This window comes from Sapajus apella, unplaced genomic scaffold, assembly GCF_009761245.1.
Source record: "Sapajus apella isolate SASKATOON/1434 unplaced genomic scaffold, GSC_monkey_1.0 scaffold35, whole genome shotgun sequence".
Taxonomy (NCBI): Eukaryota; Metazoa; Chordata; class Mammalia; order Primates; family Cebidae; genus Sapajus; species Sapajus apella.
The window spans coordinates 20,230,140-20,247,993 of record NW_022436975.1 but is presented as its reverse complement, the minus strand read 5'-3'; the positions used below and the strand labels follow the sequence as shown (position 1 = coordinate 20,247,993).

The following is a 17,854-nucleotide window of genomic DNA, read 5'->3' as shown; positions in this document are numbered from 1 at the left end:
CACTGCAGCTTGGGTGACAGAGCGAGACTGCCTCTAATCATCATCATCATCATCAAACAAATAGCAATGTTTCTGAAGAGCGACAAATGAAATCAAGAGGAACTGAACAGTTTTCCATTAGTATGGTTAGGGGTGAAGGGGAGCAACTCTCAAAGTTGGCATCTAAAAAAGCCTCATGGGGTTGTACCCTCATATGAACCCAACCCCTAGAAATGTTTTTACAACCAATATTGAATTGCTGAGATGGGTTGCCACAACTCTTCCTGGCTCCATGAAAGCTCTTGGCACTAATGTTTATCTGGCCAACAAAAGAAACTGTGAAGAAGAGCTACGAATAAATCAGGTATCTGCACAGCTTTCCCTCCTGGCACTGTGGAAGACATTGTGGATAACTGTGCATGGTGGGCCTGCCACACTGCCCCCTAATTCCCCTGAGCGTCCTTCCTGAGCAGCTCATAATATGTCAATAGTCATGTGATTCTTTAGATTCTCATTTTCAGATGGTTCTTCTGACATTTCTTAGGACTGATTTCATGACATGGATCTGTCACATGGAAAGCTCCTTTTAGCTCTCTCAGCCAATAAGAATGAGAATGTGATGGGAAGGTGGAGGACCATTGACTTTTCAGTTTCTGCTAGTTCTTAACAATTCCCCATCCATGAAATGTTCCCCTCTTCAAGTGACATAGAGTGTCCAGGTGGCCCTTGGTTTAATCTCGAGATAAAAATTTGATGAGTACCTTTGAAGATTTTCTGCAGTTATTCTGCCTTGAAGAACCTGCATATCATTTGCCAAGTTTACCTTCTTTATATGATGGTGGGTGGCCGTCAGCACCTATGATGGAGAAGAGCAAAAGTGCCATCGGTTATGTTTTATCAGCAAATCCTCTCATCTTTCAGATGTTGCCGTTTCATGGCCTCAAAGGGGGTGATCATTAGGAATGATATTCTCTAAATTTCATCCAGACCGATTTTCCTACAATCACTGGCGAGAGTCTTTGAAGCACTGTGGGCTATTCTGTCCTTTTGTAGAAGTTTCTATTTTGACCCCTTCTCCAACAAGGGAAAAACTTTCCATTAGATTCATTTCATATCATTCTTTGAATGGGTTTCACAGAACCATTAAAGAAGAGTTTCTTTTTAAAAGTTTACAAAGTGTTCCAGGTTTAAAGGTTGAGTGCTGTCTAATTTCAGGTTGGGAGACCTATATTAAAGGAAAACACACTGAATCATAGAATCTTTTAAAGTTGCTGCAAGCTATTATTTGATGAGTAGCAAAGCAAGCATTTACAAGTGGTTAAATTTGTTTATATTCTACATTTTTGACAGCTGAAAAATGTAAGTGATTAAAATAAATCTGGACACTTTGAACAAGAGTAAACACCCATTTTAATGTTTTAAGTATTGGAGAACCACTCTTGCTGCCATGAACATTCTAACATATACACATTGTATGTAAATGTGTATATGATATAAAAGGGAACATAAGATAGAATAGAGAAACGAGACATCTTATTTAACAACTCAAAATTTCCTTTACATTTAAAAAATATTTCTCATGCCAATGTAACTAATAATGTTTAATAAAGCATTTCGTTTAGAGTCTTTGTACTTTTCCACTGGAGAATACAGTTGTACCTTGGTATACATATAGGGGGATCTCAGAGCTAATGGGGGCAGATTTTTTTCACTCGATGGGCCTGGAACCTCTTTTTATTCTGAGCTGGCATTGGTAAGTCAGGTTAAGCCTCAGGTCCTTTGCTTTGCTCTGCATGCACCATTCCTATCACAAGATTGCAGCAGCAGTGCCTCCTTGGAGCTGGTCTGGTGCTGCAGTATTCACTTTCCTCCCACACCACACTCATCACCTCTCTTTCCACTCCAAACGGCAGTGAAACTTCACCTCCACTAGTTTTATGCCACCCTCTGTAATGTGGCCCACCCACCTATTAGGCCTCTAGATCACTCCCTTCACTGTGCTTCCCCTCCTGGGAGTTGAGGAGTTCTAGGAGAACTTTTCCATCCTGTCTCCATGGCGCTGATATCACAAATTATTGTAAGCATCATGCAGATGCCCACTTGTAAAATATGTTCTGAGAGGACATATACATGTTTGTGCTTATAATTGTATGTGCACCTCATGACCTTCTACAGTCACAGTTTACATCTGTGACGTCAAAAGTATCTGGCTGTGGTTTGGCTGGCGCAGTCTGATGTCAAAAGAACACCTTTTCTGAGACTGTTCTGAATATGCTACCAGGTAGCTGCATCTGGAATGAGATGCCTGAATACCAGGCTATGGCATTCACTGGCTATGTGGCCCTGAACACATTACTTAATTTCCCTATGCCTCAGTATTCTCCTCTAATGGGAATTTAAAATGCTATCTACCCCATAGGGTTGATGTGAGGATTACATGAAAACATCCATGTAAAACACTTAGAAGACTGCCTAGCACAAAATAAACGTTTGATAAACATCGGCAATCATTATTACTCGGATTGATTTTTTTTTTTAGACCAGTAATAAAGATACAATTTTCCTTGCATATTTGCAATCGAAAGACATTTTCATGGAATGACACCAGAGTTTTCTTAAATTTTATAAATGTAGACTTTGATTTCTCATCATTAAAATGATAATGTGTAGACCAGGTGTGGTGTATCATGCCTGTAATCCCAGCACTTTGGAGGCTGAGGTGGGCAGATTGCTTAAGATCAGGAGTTTGAGATCATTCTGGGCAGCATGGTAAAACTCCGTCTCTACTAAAAATACAAAAATTAGCCGGGCATGGTTGCACACGGCTGTGATCCCAGCTACTAGGGAGGCTGAGGTGGGGGTATGACTTGAGCTCAGGAAGTCGAGGCTGCAGTGAGCCAAGATTGTACCACTGCACTCCAGCCTGGGCGACAAAGTGAGATCCTGTCTCAATGAATGAATGAATGAATGAATAAACAAATAAATAAATAAAGTAAGTCTGTACTGGAGCTCCATGGTCCATTGTGCAGGTTGAGAAATGCTTCCTGAGCCCAGCTTCTTAGGGGTCCCACTCATAATCTGTCCTCTCTCTGCTTTCATTTCTCTGTTCTTTATCTGGAAAAGTCCACTTTTCTCTCCTCCCCATATTAAAACTCTACGTTTCCCTCTGGGATCGGCTAAAATCTCATTTTCTGACAACCTCGATTTTCATGAGTCCCTAGGGGTCACTAGAACTCATAACACTTACAACCTGGGCCACATAATGTGGCACTTAGTTACACAGTCTCAACTACTGTCTCTGTGGCCCACATGCATGATGGTCTCATCTGTCCAGTCGGGTTTCCGGATCCCTCAGAGTGAGGGTTGTGTCTTGGGCTTTGTCTCCATCTTACCAAAGCTCAGTGCAGCCCCAGTAACTGTCGGAAGATGACTTAGCCTCACTGTAAAGGACAGTCAGGATCTGAGTCACCGATGGAGCTTTGGTTTGTTTTAGAGTTTATTCAAGTTTTGGTTAAAAACAGAGACTCCAAGACTCTGAATGTTTTCAAGTAATAGCAAATTGTCAGCCCACAGTGCTGAAGCTGGGCCACACAAACTTGAAAGGTCCTGGAAACCAGTGGCCTAGCTGTGGGTCATTTTGTCCCTTGCTTTTGCTTAAGTCAGACTTCGGATGTTTTCTGTAAGTAATGACTCAGCACAACTCAGATGTGTGTGTGTGTGTGTGTGTGTGTGTGTGTGTGTGTAGAGAGCGAGAGAGAGAGAGAGAGAGAGAGAGAGAGAACATGAGTCTCAGTTTTTCTGTTCCTAAAATGAAAGGATAAGGTAAAAGTGGAAGACCTCCAACTTCCCTTCTTGCTCTAAAATTCTATAAAGTGTTGGCACATATGGCCATTAATTTGACATTACCATCTACAAATAAGTGTGGGTGTATGCCAGAATTTCACCTGTTGAGAATATGTTGGGAAGTTGAGATTGCTCGTTTAACAGCTGTACTTTAAGAGTTTGGTTTGGCTTCGCTCTCTGTGTCAGTGTGTTACTGCAGTTAGCACTTAGGAATCCATGCTATAAAGCAACTAGATGATTGAACTTAACTCTCTTGGTTGCCTCAGTTGTTCAGAAACAGAGCTGCATTTCCTGGCTCCGAAACCTTGTAAACTCATCAAATTTTGCTGCAGAGAACTGTCATTAAAATAACAGTCCTTAGTGGAAAACACTAGCACCATTCATCACTAGCAAAATGCTGAAACAGTAACTGATATTTTTAAACTGTGAATTGGAGGCGTTTTTATATACTTTACACATACACATATTTAGGCAGATGTGTAAAGTAAACGTTCATTTTTCCTACACAGTTGCCCTTTAATTGTCTCCTAAAAGTGGCTTTAGTCTTGTTGCGTAAGAGCATTCTCTCCTTGCTCCCATCACCATGGAAAGTAATAACTGGTTCCAAATTGCTTTTCCTAAAGGGTTGTTGTAAGGTCCAAAGGGTGCTCATTAGACAACTTGTGCTGAACCACACAAATCTTGCCATCGTGGATGGTGCACGCATGTGTATTACTTCATACACAATGACATGGGGCCAGAAAACATGTGAACAGAGAGCCAAACCCAAGAGAAAGCTGGGGAGCTTCCAGCTTTCCATGGAGCACAGAAAGAAGCAAAATCCAGGAACACTTTGGACTCAGGTGTCTGGGGAACTGCACAGCTGTGACCTGTCTACTCTTCAAACGCTGCAGAGGCAAGCACAGTGACTCAGGCAGCACCCAGTTAGGAGTAAATCATTATGTCAGCAAACCTAAAAAGACTGTGAGGGTGTGGCGCTTGCTTATGAATCCAAGTTCAGCAGGCTTGAGTAACCTAAATGTGGAATGACCAGCACCAAATAAGGAAGCTCAGTATAGCCTTCATACTTCAATTGTGCTAATGGGAATTTCCCCAAATATATCTTGCTCCTTCCTTAAATAACAAACTTTCCCATGGTGCAAACTCATCTTATTCAAAAGCATATATTTGGTGATTATTTTGCATAGCTGAGATATTAATACTTCCTTTTTGGGAAGCTTCATTTTTATGGCAAAAGCATTTTAGCAAAAATAGAAATGTTTTTCATCATTTCAAAAGTCAAAGATGATTTCCAACATTGGGTGAATTTTGAAGTGAGCCATCAGAAGCAGGAAGAAATTTAGATTGTTATCAAATGCTATCTTTCTAATAAGTAGTAAGGCTCTTTATATTTAGAGGTGGAAATGGCTTCTTAAATCTGTTTTTAAATGTGTGGATACAGTTCACCTACCAGAAAGAAATATTATACCACTTTGCAACACTAGCCATAAAGTCTGGGGCTAAGCCCCTTTTATAATAAATGGCATTCTCTCCGAAGTGCTCAGGTAGGGCAAGAGCTCTGAAATGCAGGAAATCCGATAGAGGCTTTGCCTAGAAGATTAAGTGCTGAGCATAGAAAGGTTGAAAGGGTATAAGAAAACCAGGGTTATCAAGTAATCAGACCTCAAGATTTAAAAAGTCATAGCTTCCTGCCTGCTAATCAGATTGATTTCTATTCATTCAAAATGTTAAATTCTTCCAGTTGTCATCTTTAAAAAATTTGCAAATGTTACCCACCTCTCCATTCCAATTATGCTCTGTTCAAGAGTATAGGAAGAACTTACTGGTCATGCTGAAGTAGGATGAAATTATTGTAGACTAAATAATGACCAGGTAAGAAATTACCTCCTTTGCGTTAGTCTGAGTGAGTTCCTTGTTCAAGAGAAGTGAAAAATCCATGTTAAGGAAAGGGCTTATTTTTGATGAGTATTACTACTTTATGCACATGTGCTTTTTACGAATAAGTATTCTACTAGCTCATAGATCTTTAGTCTCTGCTCATTTCTGAACTTTCTGAAGAAGTAAAAATTCTCTCTTTGAGGGTACACACAGCTATTGGCAAGACTGCCCTAGACACTGCCCTAGATGAGCTTCCTATTGAAAGTTACTGAGAAAAAAATCCATTTGGCAGCAGGGGCACAAGATTAAAGCTCTGATTTCGATGAGTCTAGAAGTGACCATTTCTTGGGGGGCATTAGAACATAGTAGGGAGAGCTCAGTTTTTATGTATCTCCTTAAAATTTCCAGAACAAAACTCTAGCATTTGTTTTTTAGTTTTGAAAGATTATTATTGTGTTTTTTTAAATTATACTTTAAGTTCTGGAGTACGTGTGCAGAACGTGCAGGATTGTTACATAGTTATACACATGCCAGGGTGGTTTGCTGCCTCCATTCCCCTGTCACCTACATTAGGTATTTCTCCTAATGTTAGTTCACCCCAATCTCCCCATCCCCTACTATTCCTCTCCTAGTCCCCACACCCCAAAAGGCCCCAGTATGTGATGTTTTCCTCCCTGTGTCCATGTGTTTTTATTGTTCAACACCCACTTATGAGTGAGAACGTGCAGTGTTTGATTTTCTGTTCTTCTGTCAGTTTGCTGAGAATGATGGTTTCCAACTTCATCCATGTCGCTGCAGAGGACATGAACTGATCCATTTTTATGGCTGCATAGTATTCCATGGTGTATATGTGCCACATTTTCTTTATCTAATCTATCATGGATGGGCATCTAGAGCCAGGGTCTCACTATGTTGCTCAGGCTGGAGTGCAGTGGCTATTCATAGACTTGATCATAGTGCACTGTAGCCTGGAATGTTTGGGCTCATGAGATCCTCCTGCTTTAGCCTCCCGAGTAGCCAGGACTACAGGCACATGCTGCCACATCCAGATGGTAATTTTATACTTAAATAATTGCTTTTTATTTTTACTCAGTGTTGCAGTCTAACCTCTTAGTGATGTCTCAACCTGATATTACTCCAACTAACTCAATTTTCTTCTACAAGCCAGTACCTCCTCTTGTTTTATGATATTCTATTACAACTACCCAGTTGCCCAAGCCCAAAACTAATATTATAAGTTTCCTTTTCCTCCATTCCTTTCATCCAGTCCTGAATCAAGAATGTTGTACCTTCTAAATATCTCTGGAATCTGGCCCTATTGTCCTTCTACACTGCTCAGTGCCCAGCAGTTCTCACTGGAACGCTACAATAGTCTCTCTCTCTTTTTTTTCTTTGAGACAAGATCTCACTTTGTCACCCAGGCTGGAGCACAGTGGCACAAGCACAGCTCACTGTAGCCCCCACCTCCCAGGCTCAAGCGATCCTCTTGCCTCAGTCCCCGGAGTAGCTAGGACTACAGGCCTGTGTCACCATGCTCAGTTAATTTTTGTATTTTTTCTGTTTCGCTGTGTTGGCCAGGCTGGTCTCATACTCCTGAGCTCAAGTGATCTGCTCACCTCGGTCTCTAAAAGTGCTGGTAATACAGGTCTGAGTCACTGCTCCTGATCTGCAATAGTCAGTTAATTGGCCTTCTAGAGTATTGCTAGCTCCAGGCCTTTGCCTGGCACACACTCATATGGGATACTAGACGATCTATATCAAATCTTTCCAAAGCTTAAATCACAAGGCCTGTTTACTCCCGGCCTTCTCAGCCTCACATAAAGTCCTCTGATGCCTCCCCATTAATTAAAAAGTAATCCCGAAAGTGCTGAGGCTGGGGGAGTTAGGAGCTCACACTAGAATGCTTCCATCATTGAGATGGGTTTGCTACAAACATAACCAAAATAGTCCATTGAACCAACCATGGTTTAGTGATGTAGTGGATTTATATTTGGGGACAGATAAGCTTCTTATCTCAATGTGACCTAGAAAAATAAACTGTGCAGATCAGAGGCTGGTCCATGGATGATTTTTTTTTTTTTCAGTAAAGTTAATAGGTCCAAACACCTCAGCATGAAGCAGCAAATGCTGATGGTTGGGCCCCTACTGGACCTCCCGCCTCCCAAATTAAACACTCCAGCACCATCTGACCCAGTTCCTGTTCCCTGGCTTTCTCATACCTCCTGTTCTCCAGTGCTCTGCTCTTCTAGAATGTCCTTCCACATCTCCTGATTATCATTTTAAACCTCTGTGAAAAGTTTCTTTGACTCTCACTAGGCAGAGGGAACAATTCTGGCTTCAGTGATGACTCTTAATCTTGAACACATTTCTATTTTTTGCTATTATATGGTTTTGAAAACCATCTGTTGTTTTAGTCTGTCTCCTCAAACTACAAACTCTTTCAAGGTAGGGTGTAAAGCTTATTCACCTTTGTACCACCTTTGTGCACAGCACACGGTACATAGTAGATGCTCAATAAATGAAGTGAATGAAAGTTGAAAAAATAGAGTAAATGGAAAAGCTCTAAAATGGACTGAAATACCACCACTTTCAGACTGTGTGCTAAAAATTTTACATATATTATTTCCTTCTAGGCCTTTCAACAAAGCCTTTCCTTGAGGGAAATAATATTGATCTTATTTTATAGATGAGAAACCTGAGGCTGAAAATCTTAAAGATCTTGCTGCTGGTCACATGACCAGGTACCCAATGACCAAACTAAGCCTCAAATCCAGATCTGATCAAAGTTTGTCTTCTTTCTATTATGACTGAGTATGCCTTTGAGGGTAATGCTGAGATTATGTGGTTCATCTTTGTAATCAAATTAGGTAGAGTATAGAATTTAGTGTTGAAATATCACATTTAAATGTAGGGGTAAAAGCAACTAGAATCCCATCTCATTTTTGACTTTAATTATGCCTTAGAATTTCATGGGAGCCACAGAGAGTAAGGGAAAATATCATTTAAAAAGAATCTAAAAAAAGACATAATTTTGTAATATTTCCCATGTATGTTAATAAATAATGAGTAAATACTGCAACCTGAGTTAACGTGAAATAAATGTCTTCACTTGATCCATTTTGGATGTTACACTATCATATAAAATACTGAGCACTAGGTAAATACATCAAATGTAAGAATTTAAGATAACTAAATACACATATACACACTAACATATACATACATATTATGCATGGTTTTCACATCCATTCATCTAAAGGTAAAGATGATAAAGGCTTATGAATTAATCACAGCACTTATGGCATTAAAAGTGAGAGGCCTTGCTTTTCTACATTATTGCCAATTTATAGTTCTTAGTTTTCTTACCTGAAGTCTTGTTAAAACAAGAAAACTCTGTATCCCATAGCATACCAAATTATAATCATGGTTTTATAAATGCAAATTGTACAACTGCCCACATTAGACCCTTTATATTTTTTGGGTTTGCTCAAATAGCAAGTCATAGTTGCTAAGTATTCCGAAGTTGTGTCTTTCTTCATGTTATTCTAGAATTTTAAATTCACATTTTGTTGGAAAGCAGTTTCTCAAAGCAGTGAGCATCATCTCTGAGAAGAGTACTCTATTAATTCTGCACTCTTTACAGAAACATAGTTTAATAAAAGGACTTTGAATTTTCTTACTTAAAAAGCTAGTGTCCACGTTTCGTTAGTATTAGATCCTTCAGTTATACAGTGAAAAATTTAATAAAAATTCACATGTCCACTATAGTTACAGTGTTCTGTACAGTTTCCCCAAGCCAGTGCAAGTTTCAAGCCTGCACTGAAAGATGGGATTTATTTCATAGTGTGAAAAGAAACTTTCAGCAATTACATGTGACTGAAATTGTGTGTACCCAAGGCAGAGAAACTGAAGACCCAAGTGGTATCCTTTTTCTTGTCTAGCAAGCCAGGTGACTAGGGGCTCCTCTTTAGGGCAAAGAGGTGTGTGTGTGTGTGTGTGTGTGTGTGTGTCTGTGTGTGTGTGTGTGTATCAACAGCCAGACATCACCAGAATGCTGTGAAAGTGGGCAGTTTCAGCACCTCTCCTGGGTGCTGTTTTGTTAAGTGAATTAATTATCAACAGAAGCCTCTTTCCCCTCCTGTTACTACAAGGGACCAAATCTGGGTGGAGGACTTTGGCCAGAAACATACTTTCCACCGTCTGAGAATCTAATGAATAATAATATGATGAATAATGAATAAATAATACGAAATGGACAAGGACAGGAAGGAAAGTTTGTCTTCTTTCTTTTTAAAGTAAAAGCAGAGCCCGATACTTACAACAGCCGCCTTCAAAATCTTCTCTAGAGAAAAAGCTCTGGGAACAGGGAGGAGGCAGAGGAGCAGAGATAAGGTGGCAGCGGGACTTCCTTCCTCCTCCGGAGGGGGAGAGTCATGGTCCTTATCTGCTCTGACCTCCGAGGAGCGCCGGCAGCCGCGAAGGCCTGGCCTCTGGTCCTCGCTGCCCTCGCTCCTGGCCTCCGCGCCTGGGGTTTCCTAGGTGCCGATCAAGCCGCCCCGGCCCGACACCCGCCCCAAGATTCATTAGGGGCGGTCTGCGAAGTGCTCGCAAGATGAAGACGGTTATATAAGCCCGCGTATTATTATCATCACACACCCCCATAGAACCAACGCTGCCAGACAAACAAAAGGCAGTTCCAAGAAGAGGAGGAGCAGAGGCAGAAGTTACACTAGGGGTGAATTTCGGGACACTGCTGAAAGGGCTGGGAAAAAAAAAAAAGGCAACTCAATATGTGCATGCAAACCTCGGCAAACAAACTGGCTGCAGCCGGCCGGCTTGGAGGGCGGCTGCAGGGGCTCAGGGTTTCCAGGCGGGCGGTTCCCGCTCCCCGAGCACCCTGCACAGTAGCTGCCTGTGGCAGGATGGAGTGGATGGGAAGATGTGGTATTTGGAAAGCCAGGCGTTCCAGGGACCAAGTGCTTAGTAAACACTGATGTTTCTTAGACTCAGACCAGGTGTTTCTGCTGCTTCTCTTTATTCCTGGTCTCTTGTTTTCCTAAGGATGGTTGGCCAACAGTTCCCTGGGCCCTGTCGACCTCTCTAATTTTAAACCTCTGTGGGTCTCAACTCTCTCCTCTGTGGGAGCAATAAACGGAACCAGGGCACTCTTTCCACTGAGCCTGGGTCCTCTGAGAAAGTTCTGATTTATCTGAGCACCAAGCTTCCCTCTCTCCTCCCCCAACTTGCTACTCATATTTTCTTTAAATTATTATTATCCTTCCCTGCCGCTGCCACTGCTTCCCAGCACGCAAAGAAATTCCTCAACCTGGCATTCAAAGCCCACAATTTCTGTCTCCACACTAATTTCCCACTTCCCATCCCGCCCTACTGCCTCACCTACTCCCCAGCACAGTAGAATGTGAATCATTCGCCAAAGATGGCCTTTCAATTCTCCATTTCCTGTCTTTACTCATACGCCACTCCTCACGCCCATTTCCTTCAAAGCTCGGTTCAAATCTCGTCACCTCCACAAAAGCCTTCCCTGATTTCTCCTCTTTTCTCCCTGGGACTCTGTTTCTCTGTTGTCTGTCTCCATAGGTTTGGAACCCTGCGTTGTTCTCTCTGGTGGCCCAGGACAGGGCCCCGCATAAAGCAGGTGCTTAGTGAGTATTTATTGAATGAAACCGACAGCTGACCCGATCTTACCTGCACTGTTGTCACCTATGTGGGCATAGTGAGAGCTACCACACGGTCCTAAAATATGCATTGTTGTTGAAGATACGCAGTTGTTCGTGAGGGTTTGAAAACTTGCATAAGCTAAAAAAGAAAGCTTTTATAAACCTTGGAGAGGAGCCTCTAAACTTCACTCAAGTCAGCTTACTTTAGGACATAAGTTCCTGAGGGAAACAGGAATGTTGGCATCTGTTGATCCTTTGCTACTGCACATCAGAGGACCTATAAAGTGGAACTTCCCTTACAGAAGGCCAGGAAAATTCCCCAAAGGTGAGATTTTTCAGACCTCACGGGTTTCGGGGACTGATTTTATGGAGGAACTCCTCCACTGTTGAAAGAATGCGTGCTATCACAACAGCAGCTCAGCAGATGAACAAGTGCTCTCCAGTGAATTGTTTTATGATATGGGGTGAAATATAGAACACAAGCTGTCAGGTACTGAATTTCTTTTGGCTTTGTGTTAAAGTGTCCTTAATGACATTTTCCCTGTTTTTTTTTTTTTTTTTTTTTTTTTTTTGGTGAAAGCAATGTGCTTCAAATTTCATCTGTGTTAGTTGGATCGACTCTGGTGTCATTTAAGAGACTTGGGGTGTGTCTACCCAGTACATGCTCTCCAAGCATACAGATTGTTCAGTGAATTAGAAGAGTTTTCCTGCCCCCACTAATTTGGAACAATCAAAACCAATTCAGGTTTTAAAGAAGTTTGGCCTCAAGTTCCTGAGGATTCGGTTCCAGGAATGACAGAGATCTTACTGCAAATTTGTAGTTCAAGTGCAGTAGCAAAGGATCAACAGATGCCAACATTCCTGTTTCCCTCACGAACTTACGTCCTAAAGTAAGCTGACTTGAGTGAAGTTTAGAGGCTCCTCTCCAAGGTTTATAAAAGCTTTCTATTTTAGCTTATGCAAGTTTTCAAACCCTCACGAACAATTGCATATCTCCAACAATCATGCATATTTTAGAACCATGTGGTAGCTCTCACTATGCCCACGTTCAGTTTCATTCAATGAATACTCACTAAGCACCTGCTTTATGCAGTGCCCTGTCCTGGGCCACCAGAGAGAACAACGCAGGCTTCCAAACCTATGGAGACAGACAACGCGTGCGGAATGACAACAGAGAAACAAAGTGTCTCTCATTTTGTTATGCTCAGGTGAGGGCCATAGCCTTTATTATAGCTACTATTTACAAATCCCTCCTGGGTTTCAGGCACTGGGCTAGGTGCTTTACATGTCTTCTTAACCTAGCAGAACTATTTTTACTCTCATTTTACAGATGGGTAAATTGAGTCTGGCCATACAGCTTAGAAAGTGACTGAACTAGGATTTGAATCTAGGTCTGTCTGACTCTGTAGTCTATAATTTTTTCTATTCTACTGAAAGTTGGAAGAAACCTGAGATAGTATCTCAGCTGGTGGTTTTCAAACTGGGTTCCAAGAAGCTTTAGGCTTTCAAGGGGCACTTCAGGAACCTTGGCGGCGTGTGGGAAGAGGGCGAATGTGAGGGAGGCCAGGCATTCTGGCATGGACTTCATCCATTGGATTAAAACGAAGAAACATTATTTCCATCTGTTTTACAGAGTGACATTGGACTTTAAGACAATGGGTTTGCTACTAAAAAAATATTTTAAAACTCTTATTTAACTTCCTCATTAAAGAGTGTAGCCATGCGTGATGGCTCACGCCTGTAATCCCAGTGCTTTGGAGGCCAAGGCAGGTGGATTGCGTGAGCCCAGAAGTTTGACACTAGCCTGGGCAACATGATGAAATCCTGTCTCTACCAAAAATACAAAAATTAACCAGGTGTGGTGGTGTATACCTGCAGTCTCAGCTACTTGGGAGGCTGAGGTGGGAGGATCACTTCAGCCCCGGAGGCAGAGGTTGCAGTGAGCTCAGATTGTGCCACTGCACTCCAGCCTGGGCAATACAGCGAAACCCTGTCTCAAAAAGAAAAAAAAAAAAAGGAAAGTATGGAACTTGGAGTCCAGAATATAAAATGCTTTGTCCAACATGCTATAACTAAGGGTGATAGACCCAGCATTAACTTCAAATGTCACTTATCTAGAGGATGCAAGAGGCCAGTAGTTTCAGACAGAGCCCGGACAGCTTACGTTTTGTCTTTTAGGTAAAGGACATTTGTTAAATCCCAGGGGAAACGTGTGTCCTGACAGTATTCCTGAAAAATGGAAGGAGGGAATACAACCACGATGGCAAGCTAGACTTATTTTTTTTAGCCCTTTGGCTGTAAGTCTAAAGTTTGTCAACATTTACCTTGTGACAAATTAAAATTAAGTAAAGAGTTAAAGATGTAATTTGTCTGGATGATTTAGGGCTCTCCTATTCTTTTCATTCAAACCAAAGCAAGGAGTGAAGGATATGTCTGCATGAGTCATTTAGCTAATTATATGGTCTTGCCCTGAGAATACTCCTGCTAGAAAAACTGCTTAAATGCCCATTTTATCAATCTAGTCAAACGTGGCTCTTTTCCTATGAGACAAAATAGGTATAGGAAAGAACTTAGATCAGGTGTGGTCAGGGGAACATGGGTCTCATATAAGTCGGCATAGTTTGTATTGATAGGCTTGTAACGCCTAAAATCTCATGTGTTACCTTGGTATTTATTATCTTCGAGCCTCACCAGGACCCCACCAGGACCTAACTGTGAGGTCCCTTGCTTTCACTGGGTATGTCCCCTCCAGCGGGAAAGGCTCCCTACCCGGCTGATTCCTCTGTCAGGTGGGCCAGCCTCATTCCAACAGGTTTTAAGCCTAATGGGTTTTACTTCCTTACCAGCCCACACAATTATTCAAACAAGCCAATCACATCTTCCTTGGGGGGCCTGAGGGCACCGCATCCTCCTGTTGCTGCTGCCTCCTGCAGCCTCTGCTTGTCCAGTCTGTTCCTGGTGCAGACCCTGGGTGCCCTGCATGGCATCTGTTATCCTCCTTCCCTGGGCTGTGAGTTGATGTGACTCATCAGCAGCTGTGGATCTCATTTTTCCACTGTTGGGTGCCATGTGTTTGACCATCCCTCCCTCACCAACAGGGTGAAGAGGAGGCGAATAAACAATGACCAGACGTTAGTAGTAATACTAATGGAATTTTCACTGAGAACTAGTGCCAAACAGCGCATCCGCTGGAGTTTTGCTGTCAGGCTGTTTCCAAATAGGAATAAATTTTAACTGAAACGATGTGAGCTGGAACTGACCTTTATTAATTTCAGGGCCCCTGAGCTTTCTCACTTGCTCTTATTAATTGTTACCATTCTCACCTGGAGATTTTTGGGAGCAATAGCACTGTTCTCTTTCCTGAGATGGCTTAACTATAGTCCTGCCTAGAGGCAAAGGAACAAAAAGATGACCCTTCTCTTCTTGTCATTTAAGTCTTTGCTAACTGCATTATTTCAGTAAAATGTAGCAGGAAGAATTTTTCTCATCTCCACAGGCAAAAGATTATAGTAAACAGATCTTTTTTTTTGCCATCAGAAACAACCTAAAATTAATATATTTCCAGAGTTTCAGCCCTAGAAACAAAGCTTTAGATGTAATTTCTTTTTCTATTCATGAGATTTACAATGGGAAGGTCATGTTTGTCCTAGACTTTGGTTTGAAATTAATCTTCTTTTCTCCTCGGCATTTCTATAGAATCCAGGCACTTCATTATTTAGTCATTTCCAAATATTAAATAGTTGTCATTCTTGAACAACGATCTAATCTTCTCTTTATGGGTGGAGAAACTGAGTTGTGGAACTCACAAATCATTACCAGGACATAGATCACTCTGAAGGTTATGGCTACTCATTGAAATGCTTTTCGACACACATTCTTAGACTATAAAATAAAAATGTAAATTGTTTTATAAACAGCCTCTAGACCATCCTCTGACCATTAGCTCACATTAATTAAAAGCTCATTTGCATTGTACATTATTATAGAAACTTTATGAAATAAATATATGTTCAAACCCCACAACCAAACTCAACACTGAGGCTGTGTTGTAGCCACGTCCCCTCTCTTCTGAATTGTGCCTCCTACAGATCACAATATATTCTTGGTTCAATTGAACAAGGGTTCATTTAAATCACATCTGTTGCTCATCAGACCTCTATTTTCGGAGTGAGGAATTCTTTTTCAGAGATAGATTCTGTCTGGAAGGTCTTATGGCAACAAATAGTCCTCATTAAATTTCACAACATTTTACCAACATACATACAGTACTCGCTGTTACGTGATTATAGAATCCAGGCGAAACCCTGCACCCCCACTTCAAAGGATTCCTCACTTGACTAATTCTAAAGAGTAAATTGATTTTCCCATCATTTGTTGGGGTTGACAATAAAAAGGCTGACGCAGCAACATTGCTAAAATGACAGCTCATTTCTATTCAAGGGGAAGGAATTTGTGTTAATATTCTTAATGACAGGCATCTTTATGAGAAATGTGAAATCATTTATCCTTAGCAATAACTTGACTAGGATTAAAAAGCACTTGGTACTTAGAACGGAAGTAATCTGTCAAGAAAAATTATTTAGACTGATGCAAATTAACCGAATAAATTGGCCTACAGTAGCTTCCTAATTACGGCGTGCAGATTCGAGTTTGTGAAAATCAGTTTGAACTGAACAAGAATCTGGAAACGATCTTTCAAGAAGTGATCTGGCATGCTGTTGGAGGAAAAGATAACATATTTATTTGAGAAATTCTTTTCCCATTTACTAAGAATTTCTGGAAGTGATTTAAAAATCAAGGACGCGTAAATCAAGAAAGAACACATTAAGTAAGTGCCTGCATGCCTTGCTTTTTCAGAACATCAGTAGTAACACCTTATGAAAATACTGAGGCATGTTCATTGTGATGCCCTAGATTCTAAATAACCAGCAGTGTTTTCTGCAGAGGAGGAGGGTCGGGGGAGGGATTGTTCCAGCCCTCTCAGGGCTGGCTTGGGCATGGGTCCAAGGGACAAGTCTGAGACATGAGCACTTGGGCCAGTACTTAACAAGCAATGTATAGACTCGGCTGTGTATTCTGTAGGAGAGTTGTTCTACTCTTAATAGGCACGGTGTTGCACGCCAGTTAACAAGTTTTTATTGGAATCTCCGTCTTCTCTTCCTCGCCAGCTTCACAGCAAACCTTCTTTTAGCTCTTTACCAAAAACTCTAGTAAATTGTGGGAAGAAGCACTTTACCAGTGTAGGAAATTTAATTAGTCTGGAAAAAAAAAAGGTGTAAATTGCAGGAAAATGTAAACTGCTTCCATGTAATTAATGACTGGGTTTTACTGTTTAGCATTTATATAGAACTTTCTTTTGAGAGAACACATTAATTTTTGGAGACAAACTGACGGGTCCAAATCCTAACTCTACAGGTGTGTGATTTTTTTTTAAGGCCTGGTTTCTTTACTTAGAACTAGAATGACCACTATAGGAATTACAAAATCTGAAAAGTAATATCCGCGCCCTGCATGTGTAAGGACTTTCTGTCATTCACTTTATACTTCCTTTTCTGAGAATCTTTTTTGCCATGAATGTTCTTAAGCACTTGTTCCGTATTATCTGCCTTGAGTGAGCAAAAAGCATATGCCCTTTCCCTGGAGCATTGGTGGAGGAGTGACTCTGACAGTTGCCTACATTTCTATGTTTAAATATAAATATTAAATGATATGAAGGCAAAACAACAGGGACCCAAAAAGACGGTGATTGATAATCATGAATAACAACCTGAATGTTGTGACTTCAGCCCCAGGGACAAGGAGTCATTTAAGCAGGTAAACTCAGAGTGTTGGGGTTGGTGTTTGAAATCTTATGAAAGTTTTTGCTAGAAAACAGTGGACTCCAGAAGCAGAAAAAAAAAATGAACCCAGTCCAAGAAATTCAGTATGTGCCAAATCCAGTTTGTCACCTCCTCTTCATGTAAGCAGGTAGAGGCATAAATTACAAATTCAAAACTGTACATACCAGAGGGCAGGAGTGCAGGAAGGCCCAGGAGCAGGCACTGGGAGGAGAGGATGAAGAGGAAGCAGTGGTGGAGACTAGGACCCTGGACACAAGCCAACTGCAGAGGTTGCAGTCTGTGAGAGATGCTGATAAGGATGTACTGAGACTTAGGAAGAATCCTCGTTCTGCAGAATATGCAAAGAACCCATGTCTGGGGTGGCAGGTGCATTAGGAAGAAGAAGCTGAGGCTAAGGCTGGAGCCTGAGGCAAGGGTGACAGACAGCCAAGGGAGTGATAACAGGCAGCGCCTACAAGGAATTGCTATGAGGCTTTGAGCCATGCCAGGCTGAGTAACCTGAGCCCCATGTGTGATTGACTTTGAGAATGCAGTTTTTACTCCGAAATTCCTTTATGTTGCAATGAAGTTAAGCTCTGCACTTAAGATGTCTGTCTGCTGTACTGAAATGCCCAGGATAGAACAAAGATGTTATTA

The 17,854-nt window shown here is 41.4% G+C and overlaps 1 protein-coding gene across 4 annotated transcripts in view; it reads right to left on the bottom strand.

The window, feature by feature from the left end:
- The window catches only part of SULF1 (sulfatase 1), a 191,370-nt gene that overhangs the window by 153,369 nt on the left and 20,147 nt on the right, over positions 1-17,854 (bottom strand). For 2 of the 4 annotated variants that reach the window (XM_032296292.1, XM_032296295.1), the window contains exons 1-2: positions 10,020-10,398; positions 741-835 (exon numbers count right to left, since the gene is read on the bottom strand). The gene's annotated coding sequence lies outside the window, so the exon portion shown is untranslated. Of the gene's footprint in view, positions 1-740; positions 836-10,019; positions 10,399-17,854 lie in introns of those variants that run through there. The other 2 variants (XM_032296296.1, XM_032296293.1) reach the window with 1 other exon arrangement.